Genomic DNA, 27278 nt, shown 5'->3' with positions numbered 1-27278 from the left:
TATTTTAAGAAATTGCCACAGCCACCCCAAACTTCTGCAACAACCACTCTGATTGGTCAGCAGCCATCAATATCAAAGCAAGAGCCTCTTCCAGTAAAAGATTACAACCCTCTGAAGACTCAGATGATGGTTAGCATTTTTTTAAGCAAGAAAATATGTTTAATTCAGGTGTTAGCAGATATAGAGAGGGTCGAAGGGGACACTCCCTTGTGGTCCTCAGCTCTTGGTAAGGACACAAAGAAGAATCTGAGGTCTTACCTGTGGCAAAAAGGGAGAGTGGGCCAGACCAAAAGAGGCACTGGCACCAGAATGATGAGGTACAGGGGTTTTCAAGACAAGGCTTTTACGTATTCATCTAGGTGGGCGTAGACTGACAGTTTTTATTGACAGTTGCAAGTTACATAACAACAGGCTCTATTGCACATGTCTTTTTCAGAATTCAGTCTGTTATAATCAGATGTATATATGGATAGAGTATTTATGAACCCTTTGAGGACACAGCTGTGTGTTAAGAGCACATGTGTGGGAGTTGGAGAAGCCCCTGCGGTTAGTTTGTATCCACTGTGTGCCTAGGGCGCATGCGCTGGAGTTGGAAACGTGGAAAAGTCTCTGTGGTTATTTTGTAGCATATCTGTGAGCTTTCCCATGGCCACTGGGGCGTGTCTGAAGTGGGTTTTAGAGACCAGCTTGAATCTTTTTCAATTAAGCTGCCTCTAGTTGCTCAGGCCTGACTTCCTACCTAACACAGGTATGTACTTTTTTTTTTTTTTTTTTTTAAGACATAAAGACGTAATGCTATGGCTACAATATGGCATAAACCAAACTTTTACATGCACTGGGAAACCAAAAAAATTCACGACTCACATTATGGCGATATTTGCTTTATTGCAGTGGTTTCGATTCAAACCCACAATATGTCTGAGCTATTTCTGTATGCTTTCTTGGTACCAATCATCATTCTCTCCTTTACCCCTTCAAACCTAGGGTTGGTAACAGCTCCTGTTGTTATCCCTGGGGTATTTCACAATTCTGTGTTGCTCTTATTAAACCCTCCCATACTTTTGTAAATAGTCCTTATGCTAATTCTTTCTCACATTATCCAAGAAGAGTGTGCCATCTGCTTCCTGCTTGGACCCTGGCTGATAAAGCCCCTAACTTTTCTTGTTTCTTCGTATCCGTCTTTTCATACAAGCTCCTGGTTTTCTAATAACCATCCTATATTCACTGAGGCATTCTTCTCCTCACTGTCGCCCCAGATCCCCATGTTCCAGTCAGTGCTAGCAGTTAGTTATGGAAGCATTCATATAAATATTTCTGTCAGATGTGTTTAATGTTTAAGGGAGTACGCCCTGAGTCCCTAAAGAGCTATGGTGTTGTTGGTGCTTAAAATGTAATTGCACTAGAGTCGTGGCAAGACTCATGACACATTTCACAAATATGACATATTTGTGATAGACATATCTATCTCAGCTGGACATAGGTTTGTTAACAATTTTCAGCTTTAAGTGGTTGATAGTGCACTAGTAAGTCCAAGCTGTACTATTTAATTATGATGACCATGCATCCTAGAAACTGATTTTGTCACTTGGACACGGTGCCTGTCTCAACACAGGTTATTTTCTTGAAAGAAAGAGAAAACCAACAGTAGATTCTTAGGCAAAAATATTCACAGATGGGGAGAGAGCTGTTATTTTAAGTGTTAATATTGCCAGGGACTCGCAGCATAAATTGACTTCTCTGTGGCTACATTTTCCCCCTACATTTAAAACTAGAACCTTTTGAATATGGGTTACTGTGTTGCAAGTTAGCACCTGCTGCTCAGGCAAAAGAATCTCTGCAACAATCAGAGAGCTAGTGGGAACAACTATCTATGTAGTAGAGTAAAGCCTGTATATGTTCTTGCCCATGGAAGAGCTCAAATGAGCATGAACTTTTGAAAAATGAGATTTTGCTGTCTTAACCCTGAATGGTATTTTTTTTTCTTTTTTTTTTCTGGATCAACTGCTGGAATTCAGTTTATTTATTTATTTTTTTTACTTTACAATATTGTATTGGTTTTGCTTCAATTAAAAAAATACCATTCATTTCAATATCATATAAGAAATGAATGGTATTTTTTTAAATTGAAGTATAGTTGATTTGTAGGAGACCCGGGTTCAATCCCTGGGTCGGGAAGATCCCCTGGAGAAGGAAATGGCAGTCCATTCCAGTACTATTGCCTGGAAAATCCCATGGACAGAGGAGCCTGGTAGGGTACAGTCCATGGGGTCGCAAAGAGTCGGACACAACTAAGTGTCTGTCACTGGCAATCTATATATCTTACTGAGTGAGCGACTTCACTTTCACTTGCACTTTCATAGTTGATTTGTAATGTTGTGTTAGTTTCTGATGTACCTCAAAGTGATTCAATTACACATATATATTCATTTTCATATTCTCTTCCATTATAGGTTATTATATAAATATAGTTCCTTGGGCTATAGAGTAGGACCTTGTTGTTTATCTATTTTCTGTATAGTAGTGTGTATATGTTAATCCCAAATTCCTAATTTATTCTTCCCCCTCCCTATCCCTTCTGGTTACCATAAATTTGTTTTCTATGTCTGTGGGTCTATTTCTGTTTTGTACGTAAGTTCACTTGTATCATATTTTAGATTCCACATATAAGTGATATCATACAGTATTTGTCTTTGTCTGACCTACTTCATTTAGTATGAAAATCTTTAGGTCCGTCTGCATAGCTGCAAATGGCATTATTTCATTTTTTAAAGGCTAAGTAGTATATATATACCACATCTTGTGTATCCATTTATCCGTCAGTGGACACTTAAGTTGCTACCATGTCTTAGCTAATGTAAATAGTGCTTCTACGAATGTTGGGGTGTGTTTATTTTTTCGAACTAGAGTTTTATCCGGATATACGCCCCAAAGTGGGATCATTGGATCGTATGGTAACTCTGTATATAGTTTTGAAAGGAACCTTCATACTGTTTTCCATAGTAGCTGCAGCAACTTACACCAACAGTGTTCCACCAACAGTGTAGGAGGATTCCCTTTTCTCTACATCCTCTCCAGCATTATTTGTAAGCTTTTTTAAAAAAATTATTTATTTTAATTAGAGGCTAATTACTCTACAGTACTGTATTGATTTGTAAGCTTTTTAGTGATGGACATTCTGACTGCTCTGAGATGATACCTCATTGTAGTTTTGATTTGCATTTCTCTGATAACTAGCGATGTTGAGCATCTTTTTGTGTGCCTATTGGCCATCTATGGAGAAGGGAATAGCAACTCATTCTAGTATTCTTGCCTGGATAATCCCATGTACAGAGGAGCCTAGTGGGCTACAGTCCATGGGGTCACACAGAGTCGGACATGACTAAGTGACTGTCACAAGCTAACTCTATGTCTTACTGAGTAGTGTTTCTGAAATCTTACCTCAGAATACAGAAAGTTAGAGCAAATATGTCAAAAACAAACATACTTGTTTAGTATTAGAAAACATCAGTTCTTTTTTTAAATTAATTGTTTATTGGCCTATGCTTGATTTACAATGTAGTATTAGGTTCTGCTGTACAGAAAAGTGAATCAAATATATATCTATGTATATATACATATATATATGATAGATATATCTCCCCTCTTTTTAGAGTTTTTTCCCCATATAGGTCATTACAGAGTATTGAGTGGAGTTCTTTGTGCTAAACAGTAGGTTCTTACTAGTTGCATCAGTTCTTTTTGTTGGATTTACCCATCAGCTCTGTGAAACAACCTCTCAACTGATTCAAATAACTCTTAGGTTTTGCTGTTATTGTCCACTACATTGACCATTTATCCAAATTACTAGTTGTGGAGGTTTTCTGTAATAGAGGTTAAGTTCTGGCAGACTCTAGTGGGTGGAGGAAAGCAATGTCATTAGCTTTGTAATGAACATCCACAAACGATCACCAGAAACAAAGTGTCTAGTATGGGATGGTAAAGAGATTCTTAAACCATTGTCACAAACTGTCTCTTGAAAAATAGCATAACATGCAAACAATTTGGTCATAACTTCTAAAACTGTCCTTGAAATAAGGCAACTTTCATGCACAGAAATAAGAAAATTTGTTGCCGGATGTTTGTAGTGTCTGCGGATTTAAAAAATAAGTCTCAGTTTTAGTCTCAATCAAGAACAGCTCGTTATCATCATCAAAAGGAATATTTGGTTCTGATGTCTTACATATTTACTGTTTGTAAAGTTTAGCCAGGGGATTGCAGTTCCTGACGTTTACATTTATCTAATTTATTGTCCACAGGCTTTGAATTGCTTATTTAATTTAAATTAATGGGCCATGTTCAAATCAAATAAAGCTAAACTAATTAAGGCAAAATAGTCTAATCTGGCACTTTAAACTCTAAGATTTATTACAGACATTCAAGATTTGAATTTGATTGCATTTATTGAATCAAGCCAGGAAGCTATTTGACTGTAATGGTTGGGCTAGGTTAATTTATAATGAAGTCAAACCTAAGATTAGAGGTGGGAGTTCAATTCAGTTCAACATCTGAGCATATAGGTAGTGGGTACAGGGGAGAGAGGGAGGGCAAGGCCTTATACCCTACTATCAAGGAGCCCATGGTATATTGAGAAGAATTAAAGGAGAGGGATAATATCACAAAGGATGAATTCTTCCATCTTCTCTCAATTTGAAGCCCACCATTTTGAAGACTTCCAGAGATCCATTCAGTTCAAAAATGTTTTCCTAAGCATCTACTACTACTCTGTGTCAGAAACTGGTACCAGTGCTAGCAACTGGGAGCACATAGAGGATTTTTTTTTTTAATTTGTAATTGAGATGTACATGGAAAAAACAGAGAAAAGAGATAAATATTTACAATAGAGTAGGACTAGGAAGATACATGGGCCCTGTGAAGAGAACCACAATTTGTTCTCAAAGAATTAAGGGTTATGAGATGTTGCCAGCTGATACATTCAACAAACATTTAATAAGTGCCCACTATGTGTCAGATCATGAGGGTAAAAAGATGAATAAGGAATATTTCTTTCCCTGGAGGAGCTCACCATTCAGTGGAGCTATATATTGTGAAGTTCTAAAAATGTCTGCATCAGATGGATTATTATACCAACAACAAAAAATATAGAATCTTTAACTGTCTGAAAGATATATAACTGACAACGTAAAAAATAGAAAAATCCTGTGGACAAAATAATGAACAATGTACATTAAAAGACTCAGAATTATCTATGAGATGGTTAACAGTTTATTTTACTGAGTTTTATTGTGTATAAAAAATATAAAGCTGAAGTTCCAGAATGATTCACAATGCAATTATGATTTCCATAAGTTAAATTACATTAAGTTGCCTCAAATATTTCCCTTGGATTAAATTCCAGTTTATGACACTAGGTTGTTTATAAAAGCTTAAAATCACTGGTTGAAAAATGTAAGACTTGGTTAACTAGCTTTTATGTACTTTATGCTAAATGATTTAAACGTAACAACAATAATTTTCAATAAATATAACAATGTTCAAACATTGATTCACAAAATTTTTGCCTTAGTATATTCTGTACAAGCAAAAACTGTTGAATCAATTGGGTACAGAACTTTTTACAGTTACATAAAGCAGTTTGTTTGCATTTATAAAGGGCATATACTTTTTAAGTTTTCAAAATTCACAAATATTAAGATTGCAGACAATTTGCCCTCTAAAACTCCTGTTTTATGGCTAAGAATAATAAATTTTGGAGAAATTTTCTACATGTGTCACCAACAGTTGACTTTCTTGTGGGGGCTATTTTTACCCACACAGGTTTTTATCACTTAGAATTATGTGAGGTTGACTAGGGAACAATCATGCCACTTGCAGAGGAAGTGGTTGCCAACCCACCAGCTCTACCTGCCAGCTAAGTGACTCCTGATGGTTGCTAACAGGGTGGGAGAGAGACAAATTATTATATCATCAACCTAAAGGGTCACTTGAAATTATTTTAAACTTTCAATATGAAATCTATGAATGCTGTATTGTATATGAAAAGTCTTATCCTTATACTTTTAACATACATGCCTGGCATTATTCCTAACTCTTGCCAAGCAATACAAAGATGATAGAATAACTCCAATATCACCTCTCCTATCTTCCATATTTTTGTTTTCTAGTATTACAGTCCCACCCTCTTTTTAATCACATCACCCTAAAATTCATCATTAATATAATTGTTTGTACCCAAATCAGTCATTAACATAATTGGTCATTGATTTGATGTTAGCAAGCATGTTCTGTAAAGATGAGATAGTAAGTATTTTCAGCCCTTGTCAAAACAACTCAGTTCTGCTATAGTATGGAAGTGGCCACAGACAGTAGGTAAAAGAATGAGAGTAGCTGTGGTCTATAAAACTATAGGTACAAAAGTAGGCAGTGGGCTGCTTTTGGCCCGAGGTCATAGTTTGCCAAGTTCTGATTTATACAATCCGAGCTTTGTTGAATTTTAATTTCCCAGTCCCTCCTTCCTTTTTTTACCTTTCACATCCCACTCTTTGTAGGTTCAATTTCTTTCTTTCTGAAATGAATCCTCTCCTAGGTCTCTAAAATGTAACCACTCTTTGACAGTGAGAAATTTTTGAAGCCCTTCAGTCTAGAGCTCTTAATCGAATTTGACTTTCAAGGATTTTAGGCTTTGTGTAAAAAAAAATTCCTAGTTCCGATAATTTTCTTTGAAAACTCCTACTCTAATACAAAATTCAATCTACCTTACATTTAAAACTATTTAATCATGATATGAATATGGATAAGGACTGAAATGGAACATGAGAAAACAGAAACAGTGGATTTGATAGAAGGGTAGGGTTGCTAGATGATTCTTTTTATTTCTAGTTATGTGTGTGGGGTGGAGGATGTGTTAGTCACTCAGTTGTGTCTGACTCTTTGCGACCCCCAAGGACTGTAGCCCACCAGGCAAGAATACTGGAGCGGGTTGCCGTTTCTTCCCCCAGGGGATCTTCACAACCCAGGGATCCAACCCGAGTCTCCTGCATTGGCAGGCAGATATTCTTTACCCACTGTGCCACCTGGGGTAGCACGGAAGTCTTGCTTTCACTATTATCAAGCATTTTAAGAATTCTCATTTTGTTTGCCACCTTCCTTGTCCTCTTCACTGTTCTTGAATTTCTATCATCTACTTTCTTGGTTTTTTGTTTGGATGCCATTCTTATCCAAACTTACACAAATTTATAGTTACTGAAAGTTTTCTATCACTGAGCAAGGCATGCATGCATGTTAAGTTGCTTCAGTTGTGTCCAATTCTTGTGACCCCGTGGACTGTAGCCCGCCAGGATCCTCTGTCCAGTATTCTCCAGGCAAGAATACTGGAGGGAGTTTCCTTTCCCTTCTCCAGGGGATTTCTAGTTATGTTTGTTCAGTAAATAATTTTTATAAAATATATATATATATATATATATATCAATTATATATATAATATCAATTTCTAAATAGAATGGCATTGATTCCCCTTTGTAAGTTCCCAGTTCCTCAAATAATACCTTAGGGAAAACTTTTGACAATTCCCTGTAGTTGTATTGTCCCGATGACAGAAACGCTTTGAACACTGATTCCCGGAAGTGTATGCTCGTTCCTTCTCAAGAGGCCTGTGTGCCGACCTCATGTGCTGGCAGTTGGCATCCTCTTGGCATGGCAGTTGTACTGCATAGTGACAGCCCAGCTTCTATACATCTGAGTAGCATCTGAGTTGCTGCTTTAATCTCAAATGTACGTTGATTCTAATGCCCTTGGCAAAAACTATGTAGAACCTGTTATTAACATTACAACTAGAACCACTCTAATCTTATGTGTCTGTTAGTCACTCAGAGTCGTGTCTGACTCTTTGTGACTCCGTGGACTGTAGCCTGCCAGGCTTCTCTAGGCAGGAACACTGGAGTGGGTTGCCATTTCCTTCTCCAGGGGATCTTCCCAACCCAGGGATTGAACTTGAGTCTCCTGCATTGCAGGCAGATTCTTTACTCTCTGAGCCACCAGGGAAGCCCTTTTAATCTTATACTCACAGCCTTTAATGATTACTGTTATAGTGTAATATAATGTAATATTCTGAATCGTTATCAATCACTACATAATAAACTACTTCAAAACTTAATAGTTTAAATGCATAACTATTTCTTATCTTTCAAGATTCTGTTAGTCTTCTAGGATATTTTTCTGATCTTGGCTGGTTTGCTTTCTCTCTGCTGGGCTCATTGATGTGTCTGTGGTCAGGTAGTAGGTTGAGTGGAACCTGGATGACATCCTAGGCATCCTCTGTAGTGAATACTATGGCATGCAACCCAGATCCCCCTCTGTAAGGCCAAGACATTTTTCCCACAGTGACTAGTTGTCTGTTGACCACTTGCTGGTGAACCTCTACCTCCATAATGCCAAAAGCAGCTACCTAGCCCTAGATCACACTCCCTCCTTAAGGGCAGCCCTCATCCAATGACTGGTTGATGCAGACATCAAAGTGCCCAGCCCCTTTGCCTTAATGTGAATCAACTTTGAAGAGCCATCTCGGCTTCAGAGCTCCCTAAGGGATCAGCTGAGACCTCTGTTCCAACTGCGCTGCAGCCTAACTTTCCCCATGATCAATCCTACATGTATTCCTGCCTCACAGTTGTTGCTAAAAGCACTCCCCAGTAAACTTTCTGTTCGAAAATCTCCATCCCAGAATCTGTTTTCTGGGAAACAGGACTGAAGACATCCTCCATGTGACCTCTCATGGTCCAGCAAGCAACCTTGTGTTCACTCATGAAGGTGGTTACAGGATTCCCAAGACCATAAAAGTAAATTGCAAATTCTTTGAAGGAAGTGGGTTCAGAACTTGCACAATTTATTTTCTGTCATTTGATTTTGGTCAAACATAACAGTTATTAAAATAAGTGTGAATGGGCTGTGTGTGTGAGTGTGTGTGTGTGTTTATGTGCTCAATTGTGTCCAACTCTTTGCGACCCCATAGACTGTAGCCTGCCAGGCTCCTCTGTCCATGGGATTATCCAGGCAAGAATACTGGAGTGGGTTGCTATTCCCTTCTCCAGGGGATCTTCCTGATTCAAGGATCAAACCTCGGTATCCTGCATCTCCTGTATTGGCAGGCAGATTCTTTACCACTGAGCAACCTGGGAAGCTTTATTAAATAACCTTAATGGCAATGGTGATGATAATGCCTTTTCAATGTTTACTTCATGCTAGGCACTGTTTTAAGAATTTATGTATATAATACCTTCTTTAATACCATAACTTTGTGAGGTAAGTGCTGTTGTTATCCTTTTTTTTTAACAGCTGAACAAAGAGCAGTTTCATCAACTATTTCCCCAAACAAGCTAATCTGCTACATTAAACCTGTGAAATACCTCTGATCCTAAAATGAGGATGGGTGACACAACTCTGTGATGTACTCTGTGATGTATCATTCCAATTGGCTGATTTCACTCTGGGGCTTTAATCATTGAGCAATGCTGATGCTAGTGAGAAGTTTCATAAATTTCAGAATTTTATCAAATGACCAAGACTTGGGTGAAGCAGGGACACTGAAAATTTTTGGACTCTTCATATGTTGTGGCCTTCAGTTCACTTGTGCTCATGGACCTTTACTGTATTTTATTTACTAAGGGATTCCTGTGCCAAAACACGTTCAGTTGAAGGATTAGTCTGGTGCAGTCAAACCCCTTGCTGTGCATCAGCGCAGACATTTTAAGCATCAGTCCAGTGCATATTTGAGAAGAGGTAGATTTAGTGACTGACCCCATGTATTTATGCTGTCTGCCTTTTATTTTAATGACTGCTTTTCTCCAACATCCCCTGATAATCAGAAACTCTTTATTTATGGCTACCCAAATGCTACAGCAGAGAAGGCAATGGCACCCCACTCCAGTACTCTTGCCTGGAAAATCCCATGGATGGAGGAGCCTGATAGGCTGCAGTCCATGGAGTCGCTGAGAGTCGGACACAACTGAGCGACTTCACTTTGACTTTCCACTTTAATGCATTGGAGAAGGAAATGGCAACCCACTCCAGCGTTCTTGCCTGGAGAATCCCAGGGATGGGGGAGCCTGGTGGGCTGCGGTCTATGGGGTGGCACAGAGTCGGACACAACTGAAGCGACTTAGCAGCAGCAGCAACAAATGCTACAGAGGCAGAAGGATTTAGCCTAGAACTTTTTACAGCTAAGAGCTAACTAACCGTCCCCTCACTCCTCTAACTTAACCATTTCTAAGGGAATGTGAGAGCACTGTTGTTACACCATTGTCACCCCACGGATAACTGGATGGATGTTTGTCTACCTGGCTGGACGTGGATTCACTTTCTCCCTTACTACTTGGCACAGACATAACAAAGAGGCTGCTCCAGTTATAAGAATGCAAGTTGCTACCCTCTCATACTAGAATTTCCAAACAAGCACCTATGTCCATGGGATTTCCCAGGCAAGAATACTGGTTAGCCATTCCCTTCTCCAGGGGATCTCCCCAACCCAGGGATCAAATTCAAGTCTCCTACATTGACAGGCAGATTCTTTACTACTGAACCACCTGGGAAACACCTAAAGTGTAGACATTGACTTAAAAAAATTATAACCATGCCCCTGGTGTACTTAGTAAAATCATTAATGAAAGGTGACAGCACCAATCAAGTTTGAAAGGTTCCCTAATGAATAGCTGCTAACTGAATCAGAATATTAATTTTTGTTTTATTGTAATATATCACTTGTTGAGTGTATTAAATAAGCAGCTCAGTGTTAGGCTTCTTGACCTCAGTATTACTGATATTATTCACAGAAGTAAGATTTTTACCAAGGGAAATTATTTTGATTAATTTTTCTGTTTTCTAAGGAAAGGTTCTATCTCATTTCTGACTCATAAAGTTACTATTTTGTTCACTTCAATTGGCAACGGAAAAGAGAATTCTCTGAAATTACCAGGCCACTCATGTCCTATTTTGTGTCATACTTGGAGTTATCTACTTCCAAAAGTAGGAGAGGACTATAACCTTGACCACAGAGTTCCCGGAGTTCCGGACTACCCTCCACAGGCCATAGGGCATTGTGTGCACCTGACTCAGGGCAAGTCCCACCTCACTAAGTGTTAGGGCCAAACTTCTCAGAATGAGAGAACGCTAGCATTTTCATTCATACACTAATGTGCTAAAAACACTTTCAGCAAATGATATGCTTTAACTGAGTTTAAAATGTCTACAACTTCTTGTTTTCTTTCAGCTGAGTCTCTTTATTTTTGCCTAATATGACAGAGATGTCAATTAAGAGGTAGGGAAGTGATTTTTTTATTTGCCTCAGATAAGAACAAATAAAGGCCTTATCGAAGTTTGTTTTCCTTAGATCTTCCCAACTCCACCAAGACATCCTGTTTCAAGAGAATTAAAATCTAATCAACAGTTAATTGTATCTACATACACAGATATTTTCTTCAATGTGCAAATCCCTTTGAAATTGTCTGCCCTTTAGCTCTTAATTTCTTATTAAGTGTGTTTTCAGTACAAGCCTGAAATCATCATTAAATTGCCACAGATGGCTCTGCCTTGATCGTATTTTTCCTCAGTCAGTCTTTCCCTTGATGTAGCTAAGGAGCTAGCTTTCTGCTTTGATTTTCCTGAGATCTTGAAAACTAGAAATGCAAATGTCATTTTACACCATAAACTGGACCAAGTTTCTTTTCCTCCTCATAATTCCTTGGAGGATCCTTTTAATATTGGTTTAAGTTGTGTTGCCATTTCTAACCATGTAGGATATGGGTTATTTCCCTGAAATTGGTTTTATCTGAGTTTGTCTTCATGATCAACTGAAAGCATTTATCAAAATCACTCCAAAAAATCCACTTTTCATTCAGTAATCTATCTAGATGTCATAGACAGATGTATTTAAGATCAACATTTCAAGCCACTTCCCCTAGCTTTACACTTTCCTATCCCACTGTAAACCCAAGTGCCAATAGTCCCTGCTGCTGCTGCTGCTGCTAAGTCACTTCAGTCGTGTCCAACTCTGTGTGACCCCATAGACGGCAGCCCACCACGTTCCCCCGTCCCTGGGATTCTCTAGGCAAGAACACTGGAGTGGGTTGCCATTTCCTTCTCCAATGCATGAAAGTGAAAGTGAAGTCGCTCAGTTGTGTCCGACCCTCAGCGACCCCATGGACTGCAGCCTTCCAGGGTCCTCTGTCCATGGGATTTTCCAGGCAAGAGTACTGGAGTGGGGTGCCATTGCCTTCTCCTGCCAATAGTCCCTAGCAGTAGCCAAATGTCAAAAAAAAAAAAAAAAAGGATTTGCAGATGCCAATGCTGGTGTCTGTAACCAGTTTTCCCAAGTCCATGTGCAAAATTATGTTTTATGTTCTGGTTAGATAGTAGAATTCTCCTCCAAATATATGTAGACAAAGAGCCACCTTTTAATTCAAGCTGTGAGTTCTTTAAGGATGGAGAGACCTCATTAACCTTGATTATGGACCTTCAAGAGCCAGCCCAGTGCTGTGGGCTCTGTGAAGATTCTTGGTGAATTACAGACTGATTACCTGAAAATCACAGGCTGTGAAGAGACTGTTAATTAGGAATGAAATTGTAGGATTGATTAAATAATATTTTATACATTCTAAGAAATTTAATTGAATCTAAAGGATATGCTAGAATGCTATAAAAAAGATTAACACTATAGAAACCATAATTGAAGGTAAACATGAATGCAAACAGTTCAGAAAAATAAGTTCAAGCAGCATCAAGCATTGTGACTTACACTGCCCCTGTACACACACATACCTCACATGTACCACTCCTTCTTTGTCCTTTCACATTATCTGGAGAAGAGTTAAACTAAGGGCGATCACGTGGAGGTGATATTGTGCTTATCTTCCTTGTTCACTTAATGTGCTTATTATTCTTGTTCACTTCTGGTTTACCTTGTTCCTTTTAAGTATTTATATATGTGGGAAGTAAATAGTAGTAACAACATAGAACTCAATTATAGCTTAAAATAACTGAATCTCTATTACTGTGACCCTCAAACAGTTGCAGAAAATGGGTGGGTCTGGTTTTGTTCAACTTGAATCTCCTCCTGAATATCCAAGTGTTGATGATGTTAAAATAAAGGAGATAGTTTATAGTAGTTAATTTGAATTTCCTCATCTCTTTAGCAACCCATGTGAAGCAAGAAGTGGTGTCCAAGGACAATGTCATGTTTTTGTTCCCTCTTTCTCTACAAGTCACCTCCAAGTTAGGGTTGGCAAAAACTGCCTTTAGTGGCTTCCCACAGTCTAGTGCCCCAAATGTATGTGTTCCTTTGTGCCCTTCTGTTAAATCCCTAGTCAAATATTTAATGTATTTTGTAGAAATACTATAGAATATTAGCAATCAATCCTTTTCACTTTACAAGTAAGGAAACCAAAGCTTAGGGAGGTAAAGTAACATGCTTGACATAACCCAACTAGTTGGTTACACCCAACACAAATACAATTATGCCATAATCCAGGACCTGGAAAGCCTGTTATGCATCACTTTTTGAAAATACAGTTATATTCCTCCACTAAAACCATTTTTAATGGTAGTATTGATGAAATGAGAATTTTGTTAAGATGAAGGATGGAAGCAAACCCATGAAATATAGAGTTGATAGCTTTCTTCATTGTGTGTGTGTGTGTGTGTGTGTGAGTGAGATAGGCCTGTATGGAATGACACAGTAAGTATCGTAAAGACAAAGGATACTTAGGTTATAACTTCAGCACTGTGTGAAAATAAAAATAATCATGCTTCCAACAATCATAATTTCCTTATTTACCTTTGTCCTTTTCTGTTATTGTAAAATTTGCATATAGTAAATGCACATATTTTAAGTGTACCATTGGATTAAATTTGATAGTTATAAATACCTGTGTAATTATTACATAGTGAAGAACATAGACTATACCCATCACCTCAGAAAGTACCCTTGTTCCCCTTTCCAGTTAATTCCTATGCTGTGCTTAGTCGTTCAGTGGTGTCTGGCTCTTTGCAACCCCATGGACTGTAACCCGCCAGGCTCCTCTGTCCATGGGGATTCTCCAGGCAAGAATACTGGAGTGGAAGATACCCCTCCTCCAGGGGATCTTCCCAGCCCAGGGATCAAACTCAGGTCTCCTGCATTGCAGGGGGATTCTTTACTGTCTGAGCCACCAATACAACCATGTTTAGATTTTTTTTTTTAAGGGTTAATTTTATTTTATTTTTAAACTTTACATAATTGTATTAGTTTTTTTAGATTTTTATTACCATGGATTTATTTTTCCTCCTTTTGTACATAATATAGATGAAATCATAAATGGTTTGCTTTTTTATTTTTCTGGCTTCTTTAACTCAATGCTTAGTGAAAATCAACTAAATTTTTGCATATAACTGTTCATTTTTTAAAATTCCTATCTAGCATTCCACTGTATGACTCCCACATTATCAACATCCCCCACCAGAGTGGTACATTTGTTACAACTGATGAACCTGCTTTGACACATCATTATCATCCAGAGTCTAAAGCTTACATTTACTTTCACTCTTGATGTTGTACATTATATGAGTTTGGACAAATTTATAATGACATATATCCACAATTTTGGGCTTCCCAGGTGGCACCAGTCGTAAAGAAACCACCTGCCAGTACAGGTAGACATAAGAGATGTGAGTTCAATCCCTGGGTCTGGAAGACCCACTGGAGGAGGACATGGCAACCCATTCCAGTATTCTTGCCTGGGAAACCCCGTGGACAGAGGAGCCTAGTGAGCTACAGCCCATGGAGTTGCAAAGAGTCACACATGACTGAAGCTACTTAGCACACACACACACACACACACCATTTTAACATTATACAGAGTAGTTTCACTGCCTTAAAAATCCTTAATGCTCTGCCTATTCATCCTCCTTCCCCCCTCTAAGCCTTGGTAACTGCTGTGTCAGTTTTGCCTTTTCCAGAATGTCATATAGTTGGAGTCAAACAGTAGGTACCTTTCCAGTTTGGCTTCTTTCACTTACTAATATGCATCTTCCCTCGTAGCTTAGTTGGTAAAGATTCTGCTTGCAATACAGGAGACCTGGGTTCAATGCCTGGGTTGGGAAGGTTCTCTGGAGAAGGAAATGACAAATCATTCCAGTATTCTTTCTTGGAGAATCCCATGGACAGAGGAGCCTAGCAGGCTACAGTCCCTGGGGTCACAAGAAACAGATACGACTTAGCAAATATACCACCTCAAGGTTCCTTGATGTCTTTTTGTGACATAATAGTTCATTTATTTTTTAGCACTAAGTAATATTCTATTGTCCAGACATACCATAGTTTATTTATCCATTGTTTATTTTTTAACTGTTTCTTTAAAGAGCAGAATATTTAATTTTTAATGCATCACATTATTTTTTCCGTGTATAGTTAGTGCTTTTTGTGTCTGGTTTAATAAACCTTCACTTACACCAAAGGTTGCAAATATATTCCCTTAAGTGTTCTTCTAGAAAATGTATACATTTTACATTTGGATCTATGATCACTGTCACTAGAACTGGTGAGAATCAATATGCTTGCCTTGGTCTTAGAAGAAAAGAATTCTATATTTCACTAGTGTGAAATTATACATTTCACTAGTGTGGTGTTATCTATTACTGTTTAACAATCTAACACAAAACTTAGTGGCTAAAAACCATACTGATTTATTGTTACTCACAAATCTGTGTATCAGCTAGGGGCTTCCTTTGCTAGTTTTTCCTGGGATAACTCACGTGGATGCTTTCACCATAACATACAGTTCAGGATTTGGCTCAGCTGGGGTGCTAGAGCAGCCAGGCCTTTCTTCATTAAACCTCAGGGCCTTTCTCTGCACATTTTCTCCCATCTTTCAGTAAGTCGGCAAGACTTTCTTACAGGTCTATAAGAGCATTTCAAGCAAGCCAAAACAGAAGCTGTAAGGCCTCTTAAAGTCTAGCCCAGAAGACATACAGGAACACTTATAATACCAAATGTATTGTTCAACAGAAGCCACAGTGCCAGCTTAAATTTAAGGAGAGAAAATAGGCCACACCCCTTTTCGGAGGAGTAATATGTATTTAAATAAATGTGAGAATTGTAGGTGGCCAACTTTGCAGAAAAATCTACCACATTACCTGTAGATTTTTAGATAGATGTCATTTCTATTACAGGGAAATTCCCTTGGATTCCTAGTTGGCTGAGAATTTTTTATGATGAGAGAGGGTTGAGTTTAACCAAATGATTTTGTTATATCTGTTGAAATGATCATATAGCTTCCCTCGTTTATTCTGTTAATGTTCTGATTTATATTTATTGATTTTCAATGCTAAAGCAGCTTTAATAGCTGCTATTTATTAGGGACCTACTAGGTGTCAAGAATTTTATATGGATTATTAACTCCTATTTATCCTGAAAAGTAGGCATTATCTTCCCCATCATATAGGTAAAAAAATTGAGTTTCAGTGTTGAAGTTACTTGCCCAGAGTTACTGAGCCAGTGAGTGGAAAATCCAGGACTCAAGTATAGGTAAGTTCAGTTCAGTTCAGTTCAGTCGCTCAGTCGTGTCTGACTCTTTGCGACCCCATAAATCGCAGCACGCCAGGCCTCCCTGTCCATCACCAACTCCTGAAGTTCACTCAGACTCATGTCTATCGAGTCAGTGATGCCATCCAGCCATCTCATCCTCTGTCGTCCCCTTCTCCTCCTGCCTCCAATCCCTCCCAGCATCAGAGTCTTTTCCAATGAGTCAACTTCACATGAGGTGGCCAAAGTACTGGAGTTTCAGCTTTAGCATCATTCCTTCCAAAGAAATCTCAGGGCTGATCTCCTTCAGAATGGACTGGTTGGATCTCCTTGCAAGTATAGGTCAGCTGACTCTAAAATCAATATCTTTCTTCTATATTCTGGTAGCAGAGTACTTAAAAAGAAGGTGGAAAATTTCTGGAGGCCAATTCCTCTAGTTTCAATACATATTTATATGTATGTCTAATCTTTGAACTTCTTTTTTTTCTCTTTCATGTTTTAAATTATGAAAGCATAATAACATTTACGGGATACTTTATAGTTCTTCTATATATTATAATTATTTTTCAAGTACATAAATTAATATTTTTAGTTGGAGTTTCAATATCAAGCTCTCAAAATTAATAGGATGAATATACAGAGAAGTGGAAGGATATAGTGGACCTGAAAAGCACTATGAACCAATTCAACATAATTAAGATTTGTATAATTTTCACACAACAGTAAAATACAAATTCTATTCAAGTTCCCATAGACTATAAGCTAGGAGACACTGGAATATATCCAAGGACATAAAATAAGGTGGACAAATTTCATGGTCCAAAGGTATTGAAAGTTTTTCTTTATATATGGATCTAGTGTTGTCCACTTCAGCATTTGACAGTGCAGATTTTTTTTAAACACTGAAACTCAAAATATTAAGTAAAACTGGAAATGACTAAAGCTGGAAGATTTTAACTTTCCTTTCAGACTCTAGTCAAATTAAGTCGAGAAATATGTGAACAAACATTACATGACAGAACATTCGACCCCAAATTCTATTGCTGCTGAATCCCAAATGTTATTAGACGGGATGAGAACACCCAAAATAGTATATTATGTTTCCATCAAACACAGCAAATGATCTTAGCTATGATGAAACTGCCAAATTATAGTGGACCTGTGACTCAAAAATTGCAGCTCTTCCTATACTACTGTTCTACTTAAAAATACACTCTTGGGACTTCCCCAGTGGTCCAGTGTTTAAGAATCTGCCTTCTAATCCCGGGGGTGCTGGCTTGATCTCTGGTAGGGGAACTAAGGTCCCACATGGCACATGGTGCTACCGGCATACACACATATATATCTTGAAAATTCTCCTTTGTCATACAGCACCAGGGAAATAACATTCTGTCTTTAGTCATACTGAGTGAATTTAGTCATATTGAGCCATATTGAGAAGTTATCTGTAGTCCATCAGAATTTCCCCACTGCACGAGACATCTTTTTATAAGCCACAGTACAAAAGAAGTCCTTTCTGGTGTAATAGTTTAAAGTTCTGTCTCTATGTTAGTCAGTGTCTGTAAATAACAAACTCATGAATATAAGACTTCATAATGAATCATATTTAGAAACAATGCTCAGATACCTAAAACATATGTTCATGTCTTTTACTGTGCAATAGCTATTTCTCCATTAAAATATTTCTATATATTACATCTCTGTAATGTTCTGAATTTACATTCTAAAGAAAACGGTTGGGCCAATATTAAGAAGTGGCCTTATTTAACTCATATGTCACCAGTGGTATAATGTGAAGAATGATATTTTCTTCTGTCCAGAATTATTTCTGCCACATATCCCTCACTACTTATTATTTGCCCATTTGGATTGGCAATCTCTTTTAAAATGTAAACAACCTAAGGGTCAACAGATTAATCCAATGATAAACTGAAGTAGCAATTTCTAAGATATCTATAGTGCTCTGTATTTTGTTAAGAATAACTATACTTTAGAAATTACAGTTAGGGAATTATTTCCACCTCCTTTAACTTATTTGATTTTCATCAGAACCATATGATTTAGTTGGTTATAGAAGATCCCATGGAAGGAAGAGCCTGGTAGTCTGCAGTCCATGGGGTTGCTAAGAGTCAGACACGACTGAGCGACTTCACTTTCACTTTTCACTTTCATGCATTGGAGAAGGAAATGGCAACCCACTCCAGTGTTCTTGCCTGGAGAATCCCAGGGACGGGGGGAGCCTGGTGGGCTGCCATCTATGGGGTTGCACAGAGTCGGACATGACTGAAGCGACTTAGCAGCAGCAGCACCAGTAGCAGTAGTAGTAATAGTAGCAGCAATAATAATGATATTAATGATGAAACCCTTATATACCACATACTATGAGCCAGTGTTTTAAGTACTTTATGTATATTAATTCATTTGATTATCCCATCAGCCTTACACAGTAGCTTCTATTTATATTACCATTTTTAAAGATGATAAAGCCAGGTCATGGAAAAGGTAAGCACCTTGCCCAAGGGCACTGGACTGGTGACCAGTGGGGGGGGAAAAAAAAGCTGCTCAGTGGTGTCCAACTCTTTGCAACCCCACGGACTGTAGCCCTCCAGGCTCCTCTGTCCATGGAATTCTCCAGGCCAGAAATCTGGAGTGGGTAGCCATTCCCTTCTCCACAGGATCTTCCTAACTGAGGGGTCAAACCCAGGTCTCTTGCATTGGCAGGTGGATTCTTTACCGTCTGAGCCACCAAGGAAGCAGTGAACCAGGATTCAAATCCTGGCAGTCTGTTTCTAAGGGCCTAAGCTCTTAACCACTTACGGAAAATAATTTATTTTTTTATTTACTAAGCGGTTATTTACTGAGTACATACTGTATACCAGATGCTCTTCAAGGCCTTGGAGATACAGCAGTGAGCAAACAGATTTTGTATCTCCTCACAAAGAGCTTTCATTCCCGAAGCAAGAGACACAAAAAAATAGAAATTTCACTTCATTACAAGTTATACAAGAACAGCAGAGGGAAATCCCTGGCAGTCCAATGGCTAAGACTCCCAAGTTCTCACTGCCAAGGGCCCTGGTTCAATTTCTGGTCAAGGAACTGAGATCCCACAAGCCACACAGTGCAGCCACATAAAATATAATAGACAAGGTTATGTGAAAGACAGTGGTGGAGACTTAGCTGCTTTTGAGAAGAAAACACTGGGGCTGAGAATCAGTTCAGTTCAGTTCAGTTGCTCAGTTGTGTCTGACTCTTTGCGACCCCGTGAACCGCAGCACGCCAGGCCTCCCTGTCCATCACCAACTCCCAGAGTTCACCCAAACTCATGTGCATCAAGTCAGTGTTGCCATCCAGCCATCTCATCCTCTGTTGTCCCCTTCTCCTCCTGCCCCCAATGCCTCCCAGCATCAGGGTCTTTTCCAATGAGTCAACTCTTCGCATCAGGTGGCCAAAGTATTGGAGTTTCAGCTTCAACATCAGTCCTTCCAATGAACACCCAGGACTGATCTCCTTTAGAATGGACTGGTTGGATCTCCTTGCAGTCCAAGGGACGCTCAAGAGTCTTCTCCAACACCACAGTTGAAAAGCATCAATTCTTCGGTGCTCAGCTTTCTTCACAGTCCAACTCTCACATCCATACATGACCACTGGAAAAACCATAGCCTTGACTAGACAGACCTTTGTTGGCAAAGTAATATCTCTGCTTTTTAATATGCTATCTAGGTTGGTCATAATTTCCTTCCAAGGAGTAAGCGTCTTTTAATTTCATGGCTGCAATCACCATCTGCAGTGATTTTGGACCCCCAAAAATAAAGTCTGACACTTTCCACTGTTTCCTCATCTATTTGCCATGAAGTGATGGGACCAGATGCCATGATCTTCGTTTTCTGAATGTTGAGCTTTAAGCCAATGTTTTCACTCTCCTCTTTCACTTTCATCAAGAGTCTTTTTAGTTCCTCTTCACTTTCTGCCATAAGGGTGGTGTCATCTGCATATCTGAGGTTATTGATATTTCTCCTGGCAATCTTGATTCCAGCTTGTGCTTCCTCCAGCCCAGCGTTTCTCATGATGTACTCTGCATATAAGTTAAATGAGCAGGGTGACAATATACAGCCTTGACGTACTCCTTTTCCTCTTTGGAACCAGTCTGTTGTTCCATGTCCAGTTCTAAATGTTGCTTCTTGACCTGCATATAGTTTTCTCAAGAGGCAGGTCAGGTGGTCTGGTAGTCCCATCTCTTTCAGAATAAACAAGAGGAAAACAGCTGCCCTGTGTAAGATTTCATGACAGAGTTTATTCAGGAAGTAAGAATAGCAATAGCTCTAAGGGGAGAATGACTTTGAAAAGAGAGGAAGTGAATGTGAATTTGAGTTAGAATTGGAGAATGGGGAGAGCAAGTATCAGAATAGGAGATGCCAAAGGGGCTTGTTTACATGGATGGACTATGGATTTTGCTCTGAGTGAAATGGGAAGTCATGGAAGGTTTTTAGCAGAGAAGCATCAATATATTAAAAAGCAGAGACATTACTTTGCCGACAAAGGTCTGTCTAGTCAAAGCTATGGTTTTTTTCAGTAGTCATGTATGGATGTGTGAGTTGTTCTATAAAGAAAGCTGAGCACCGAAGAATTGATGTTTTTGAACTGTGGTGTTGGGTAAGACTCTTGAGAGTCCCTTGGACAGCAAGGAGATCCAACCAGTCCATCTTAAAGGAAATCAGTCCTGAATATTCATTGGAAGAACTGATGCTGAAGCTGAAACTCCAATACTTTGGCAACCCAATGTGAAGAACTGACTGATTAGAAAAGACCAAGATGCTAGAAAAGATTGAAGGTGGGAGAAGGGGACAGAGGATGAGATGGTTGGATGGCATTACCGACTTGATGGACATGAGTTTGAGCAAGCTCCGGGAGTTGGTGATGGACAGGGAAGCCTGGCGTGCCGCAGTCCATGGGGTCGCAAAGAGTCGGACGTGACTGAGCGCCTGAACTGAACAGATCAAGATCTGATTTAAACTTAAAAAGGCGATAGCTGGCTGCGTTGTAGAGAAAGAATTGCATAGAATTAAAACCAGAGACCAAAAGATCAGTTAGAATATTTCAGTGGCTCACAGGAGAGATGAGGGTGGGGTGCAGAGTGGTGGCAAGAGAGATGGTGAGAGGTAAATGGATTGGAGAGCATGTTGTGAGCTCACAGACAGTGAGGAGAAAACCTCTATGAAAATTTAAATTGTCCTGACTCTAAATTTATGCACATATTATCTGCCCCTAAAAAGCAAATTTCAATTCTAGCAGCAGGAAGCAAAGATGTTCTTTGTGGGAACCGGGGAAGATGAGGGAAATGTGAAGGGTGAATGAGGTGGGCTGCCACAGTTAGGGGCTTTAGGCAGTCAAAGGTCTCTAGATTTGGGAGAGCAAATATTTCAGACTATATCATAGTAGAAGATCCCATTTAGCCTGCTCATTATAGAATGAGGCCAGATAGACTTTTTCCTCTCAAGGGACATACACCCCTCAAATTGATAAGCTTCATAGAATTCAATCAGCTGAATTAAAATTTTCATTTGCTTCTTTATTAGAGAGTGATTTAGCAGAGTTCTGCCATTTTCCTTTCAAATAAGGCTGTGTATAAGCAAAGTGTATGTCTCCTGAGTGTCCCAGCCAGTCTAGTGCTCTGTGAAAGCCTGATAAATGTTCCATCACTCTAATGGCATAAGACTTCTTCCTGGATGTCCTTAGGCTTTTCTCTGGGGTGTAAAGACTACATTATTCTGGGAAGTAGTAACTGTAATGGTTTGGTCAATTAGTATAAGTATTAGCTGTGACTAGGTCCAAATGATGAAATTGTAGTTTTAAGCATTTTGGATGTAAAGCACAATATATCTAAAACCTTTTTCATAGATTAAATCAGGTTACAGCCAATATTTTATCAAACTTCATTTAACAAAGCGTGCCAAGACTTGGAGGATCACTCTCTGTCAACCTCGTTTCTCCTTTGCGTCCCTTCTCTTGTCAAAACTTGTTCTAAAGAATTATAGATTTGAGAGTCATTTGCATAAATATAAATGCCTAGTAAGACTTCAGGTATTTGCTCCTTCAGGGACGTTCTCATTTTCACAGGAAAACAAGAAATCTTGAGCAAAAAGAGTGAATTTGGCCACCAATGAAATGAGTGGAGCAAATAAATTAAATGCCTACTGTATTCACTAGGGTATTCCAGAGAACCAGTAAGATGTTTGCATGTGTGTATATACACACAGAAAGAGATTGATTTTAAAGGATTGCTTGCATGTTTATGCAGGCTTGCAAGTCTAAATCTGCAGTGTGGACCAGCAGTCTTGAGACCTAGGAGAGCTGATGTTGCAGTTCCAGTCCAAAGGCACTCTGTGGGAATATTTCCTCCTGCTCAAGAAGGCTGGTCTTTTTGTACTACTTACACCTTGAAATGACTGGATGAGGCCCACCAACATTACGGAGGGCAATTGGCTTGACCCAATATTCATTGATTTAAATGTTAATCTCATCCAAAATCATCCTCCAAGTTGACACATAAATTTAACCATCACATTGACCTTTAATAAGAACTGTTAAATATATGGGTCTACAGATAGTCCCTGGTTTACAATGGTTCAACATTATGATGGTGCGAAAGTAAAACACATTTAGTAGAAATTGTACTTTGAATTTTGATCTTTTCCCAGGCTAGCACTGTGTGGTCCCATACTCTTTCATGATGCTGGGCAGAGGCCCCCACTGCAGCTCCTGGTCAGGCACGTGATCTCAACTCATATACTTATAGCCATTCTGTACCCACACAACCATTCTGTTGTTCACTTTCAGTACAGTATTCAATAAATTGCATGAGATATATAACACTTTATTATAAAATAGACTTTGTGTTAGATGGTTTGCCCAAGTGCAAGCCAATGTAAGTGTTCTGAGCATGTTTAAAGTGGGCTATGCTAAGCTATAGTGTTCAGTAGGTCAGGTGTATTAAATGCATTTTCAATTTATGATATTTTCAATTTACAATGGTTATCAGGACATAATTCCATCATGAGTTAAGGAAGATCTGTATTTGTTTACTTCTTATATGATTTATATCCCCCATTATATTTGATACTCTTTGGTTTGCAGTTCTGTTCAAACCACAGATAGTCACATACATACCTTCATATTTGAAATGCTGGTTTATCTCTTGTTCATATATGGGTATGATAAAGAACTTATCAAGAGCTGTTGACCATGTCTAATTTGGCATATATTGACCCTGAAACTCCAATACTTTGGCCACCTTATGCGAAGAGTTGACTGATTGGAAAAGACTCTGATGCTGGGAGGGACTGGGGGCAGGAGGAGAAGGGGACGACAGGATGAGATGGCTGGATGGCATCACTGACTTGATGGACATGAGTCTGAGTGAACTCCGGGAGTTGGTGATGGGCAGGGAGGCCTGGCGTGCTGCGATTCATGGGGTCGCAAAGAGTCAGACACGACTGAGCGACTGAACTGAACTGAACTGAACTGACCCTGTATTAGATGGTACAAATCATAGGAGAAATTAAAAGTAAGTAAGGCATAGTTATTATTGTCATATGGAAGGCAGAATATTAATGCTCTTATCTTAAAAAACAATAAGCACAATGCAGCAGGATTCAGAGAAGGGGAACATGACATCCCAATGAGAGAATATATCCATTTTTTCCTTCTTTCTTTCAGCAAAAATTTATGAATCTCTACTATAGGTCAACCACTATTTTACATTCTGAGATAGAGCAGTAAAAAATAAATGAATTCCCTAGCCTATTGGAATTTACTTTATAATGAGGGAGACAGACACCAAACATGAAAACAAGTAAGTAGTGTGGTTTTATGTCCTGATAGTATTTTAGATAGCAACAAGTAAGATTTAAAAATTTAATGGAGTAGCAGGAGAGACTACCACTGCTGTTGCCACACACGTGCTTAGTTGTGTCCGACTCTTGTGACTCCATGAACTGTAGCCCACCAGGCTTCTCCGTCCATGGGATTTCCCAGGCAAGAATACTGGAGTGGGTTTCCATTTCCTCCTCCAGGGGATCTTCCCAACCCAGAGATAGAACCTGCATCTGCCTGTATCTTCTGCATTGCAGACGGATTCTTCATCTAGTAGGGTTGCTATTTAAGTTAGAGTGGAGAGGCCTTTCTTGCTACAGAATGGCACTGTACTGACACCTGAATGAAGAGGAGTTATTCATGCCTGTGTCTTAGGGAAAAGGATTCCAGTCAGAGGGAACAGCAAATACAAAGATTTTGAGGATGAAATGAGTTTGCAGTGTTTAAGAAAAAAATCATGAGATATGGCATTTATGAAAGCCCAGAGAGGAGGTGAGGTTTTTACAAATAAAGATTGGAGAGAGGTAAAGAAACACAAAGGACTGCAAAGAGGCAAAGGACCACAGCCTTGACTAACTCAGTGAAACTAAGCCATGCCGTGTGGGGCCACACAAGACAGATGGGCCATGGTGGAAAGGTCTAACAGAATGTGGTCCACTGGAAAAGGGAATTGCAAACCACTTCAGTATTCTTGCCTTGAGAACCCCATGAATAGTATGAAAAGGCAAAAGATAGGACACTGAAAGATGAACTCCCAAGATCAGTAGGTGCCCAATATGCTACTGGAGATCAGTGGAGAAATAACTCCAGAAAGAATGAAGATGAGCGAAAGCAAAAACAACACCCAGTTGTGGATGTGACTGGTGGTAGAAGCAAGGTCTGATGCTATAAAGAGTAATATTGCATAGGAACCTGGAATGTTAGGTCCATGAATCAAGGCAAATTGGAAGTGGTCAAACCAGAGATGGCAAGAGTCAATGTTGACATTTTATGAATCAGCAAACTAAAATGGACTGGAATGGGTGAATTTAACTCAAATTACCATTATATCTACTACTGTGGGCAGAAATCCCGTAGAAGAAATGGAGTAGCCATGATGGTCAACAAAAGAATCTGAAATGCAGTACTTGGATGCAATCTCAAAAACGACATAATAATCTCTGTTCGTTTCCAAGGCAAACCATTCAATATCACAGTAATCCAAGTCTATGCCCCAATCAGTAATGCTGAAGAAGTTGAAGTTGAATGGTTCTATGAAGACCTATAAGACCTTTTAGAACTAACACCTAAAAAAGATACCCTTTTCATTATAGGGGACTGGAATGCAAAAGTAGGAAGTCAAGAAACACCTGGAGTGACAGGCAAATTTGGCCTTGGTGTACAGAATGAAGCAGGGTAAAGGCTAATAGAGTTTGGCCAAGAGAATGCACTGGTCATAGCAAACACCCTCTTCCAACAACACAAGAGAAGACTCTACACATGGACATCACCAGATGGCCAACACAGAAATCAGATTGATTATAATCTTTGTGGCCAAAGATGGAGAAGCTCTATACAGTCAGCAAAAACAAGACTGGGAGCTGACTGTGGCTCAGATCATGAACTCCTTATTGCCAAATTCAGACTTAAAATAAAGAAAGTGGGGAAAACCACTAGGCCATTCAGGTATGACCTAAATCAAATCCCTTACGATTATACAGTGGAAGTGAGAAATAGATTTAAGGGACTAGATCTCATAGACAGAGTGCCTGATGAACTATGGATGGAGGTTCATGACATTATATAGGAGGCAGGCAAGACAATCCCCAAGAAAAAGAAATGCAAAAAAGCAAAATGGCTGTCTGGGGAGGCCTTACAAATAGCTATGAAAAGAAGAGAAGTGAAAAGCACAGGAGAAAAGGAAAGATAGAATCATCTTAACGCAGAGTTCCAAAGACGAGCAAGGAGAGATAAGAAAGCGTCCCTCAGTGATCAATGCCAAGAAATAGAGGAAATAGAATGGGAAAGACTAGAGATTTCTTCAAGAAAATTAGAGATACCAAGGGAACATTTCATGCAAAGATGGGCTCAATAAAGGACAGAAATGATATGGCCCTAACAGAAGCAGAAGATATTAAGAAGAGGTGGCAAGAATACACAGAAAAACTGTACAAAAAAGATCTTCACTACCCAGATAATCATGATAGTGTGATCACTTACCTAGAGCCAGACATCCTGGAATATGAAGTCAAATGGGCCTTAGGAATCATCACTACAAACAAAGCTAGTGGAGGTGATGGAATTCCAATTGAGCTATTTCAAATCCTGAAAGATGATGCTGTGAAAGTGCTGCACTCAGTATGCCAGCAAATTTGGAAAACTCAACAGTGGCCACAGGACTCAAAAATGTCAGTTTTCATTCCAATCCAAAAGAAAGGCAATGCCAAAGAATGTTCAAACTGCTGCATAATTGCACTTAATCTCACGCTAGTAAAGTAATGCTCAAAATTCTCCAAGCTAGGCTTCAACAATACATGAACCATGAACTTCCAGATGTTCAAGCTGGTTTTAGAAAAGGCAGAGGAACCAGAGATCAAATTGCCAACATCCGCTGGATCATCGAAAAAGCAAGATAGTTCCAGAAAAATATCTATTTCTGCTTTATTGACTATGCCAAAACCTTTGACTATGTGGATCACAATAAACTGTGGAAAATTCTGAAGGAGATGGGAATACCAGACCACCTGATCTGCCTCTTGAGAAATCTGTATGCAGGTCAGGAAGCAATGGTTAGAACTGGACATGAAACAACAGATTGGTTCCAAATAGGGAAAGGAGTACGTCAAGACTGTGTATTGTCTCCGTGCTTATTTAACTTATATGCAGAGAA

The 27278-nt window shown here is 39.1% G+C and overlaps 1 protein-coding gene across 1 annotated transcript in view; it reads left to right on the top strand.

Annotated features, from left to right (window-relative positions):
* Positions 1-624: 624 nt before the first annotated feature.
* Positions 625-27278, top strand: part of LOC113887466 (putative MAGE domain-containing protein MAGEA13P) — an 83918-nt gene continuing 57264 nt past the window's right edge. Inside the window, exon 1 of the mRNA XM_027534613.1 lies at positions 625-748. The gene's annotated coding sequence lies outside the window, so the exon portion shown is untranslated. The remainder of the gene's footprint in view (positions 749-27278) is intronic.

The sequence above is a fragment of the Bos indicus x Bos taurus genome, chromosome X (genome assembly GCF_003369695.1).
Source record: "Bos indicus x Bos taurus breed Angus x Brahman F1 hybrid chromosome X, Bos_hybrid_MaternalHap_v2.0, whole genome shotgun sequence".
Classification (NCBI taxonomy): domain Eukaryota; kingdom Metazoa; phylum Chordata; class Mammalia; order Artiodactyla; family Bovidae; genus Bos; species Bos indicus x Bos taurus.
The sequence above is the reverse complement of the archived record's forward strand: the minus strand, read 5'-3'. Positions and strand labels throughout refer to the sequence as shown.